Source organism: Columba livia, chromosome 14, assembly GCF_036013475.1.
Source record: "Columba livia isolate bColLiv1 breed racing homer chromosome 14, bColLiv1.pat.W.v2, whole genome shotgun sequence".
In the NCBI taxonomy this organism is placed as follows: domain Eukaryota; kingdom Metazoa; phylum Chordata; class Aves; order Columbiformes; family Columbidae; genus Columba; species Columba livia.
The window spans coordinates 14,986,146-14,987,730 of NC_088615.1; positions in this window are offsets into that span (position 1 = coordinate 14,986,146).

A 1,585-nucleotide genomic window follows, 5' to 3' on the forward strand; every position below is an offset into this window, starting at 1 on the left:
GGGAAAGCACAGCTGTCCTCGTTGCAGACCTGACTTCAAGCCTAAGCCTGAGCCTGCGCACAGCTTTCCTGAGCCCACCCGGGAGACAGGCTGGGTAAGAGCCAAAGCTTCCCCAGTTCGCAACGTGTTAAAAGAACAATTCTATTTTTAAAGCAAACCAAGCCATGAACAGTGATGCAAATAAGAACAGGCTCGAAAATATTTTGCAGCTAGCGCTGACATTTTCAATTAATATGACTGAAAATACAGTAACATTCTCACACTTAGAGGTGGCCACAGGGCAAGGACACAAGAGCTGGGGGACTTCTCTTTGCTAATTCAGGCCTTTCAATGTACCTTTGCACAGTCCCGTGTTGCAATGCCACAACACATGAAGCACTTGGCCTGTATGTCTACAATTATTTTCCATTACATTTGCTGCAATTATTTCACTGTTAAGATAACTAACAGAATTGTCCTACTGATACTGCTATATTTCAAGGACATCTATGCTGCCTCCTCCTAATCCTACTGGAAACGGAAATCGTAAAGGGAAAATGGATGCCTGAGAACTTTACTCTGATGTAAGGAAATTCTCAGGCCAGCCTGATTACCATGATAATGATCAATATGAGAGGAGGAACTAAAAAGGAAATAAGAAATAAGTGCTCGAAAGGAAGAAACTGCTCTCCATAAGGCTGCACTCAGTCCTGACGTGCAAGAGCGCTTTGCTTCTAGGGCACGTGCAGCCTGAAGGACAAGTGAGAACTCGTTAGATAGCAATGGCAGAATAAATATGAAGCACCTGAGCAGAGAGCTCTTGAGAGCTGGGAATAAAAGGCACAGAGATGTAAAAGAAGATCAATAATAATGAGCAGCATTAATGGCTAACACTAACATACCGTCCTTGGGCAGCAAGTGTTATAAACGTGCAACAGACACAAATCCTGCCCTAAGGGATGTGCTAAAAGAACCACCACTGTCCTGGTGACTTTCAGGATGCTTTAAATCTTCCAGTTAAAAGTGGCCAAAGTTCAGTTTCCTATGTAAGATTCCTTCACTAAAGCAGAGACAATCTTCTTGGTGACCCTTTGGGGCTGTTGTGAGGACTCTCACGCTGGTCTTTGGCAAGACAAATAGTACAGATGAGCCGTTTGTGCAGAAGCCCCATTCCCAGCTTCTAATCTAGCCTGGCTTCCCAGGCTGGCTGCTCCTCCAGCGATGGCACCCGCCTCCCACAACAGCCTCACCCACTGCTTCGCGTTTACTTCATAGTCATAGAGTCACTACAAAAGTATCTTCCAGGTTTACCAACCAACTTTTAAAATTGCTCCCCTGTCACCGCTGGTTGTGCTAGCAGTGGTGGGAGCAACAAGGCTTTTCCAGGGTCCATTTGAAGTTAAAATTATGAGTTTCCCATTGCATCTTTCTGGTCTGTTATCTTCCTGGGCTATAAAAATTTCTATTACTTCCCTATGACTTCGAGCGGCTAATAAGGTACTTCATTTTATACATACTCAGTGAAAAATGCTTTTGCTGCGCTAGAACTCTGATTTCCTGAGGATGTTCAGCACTGCATTATACCTGCCACAGGATTTTCAAGAGC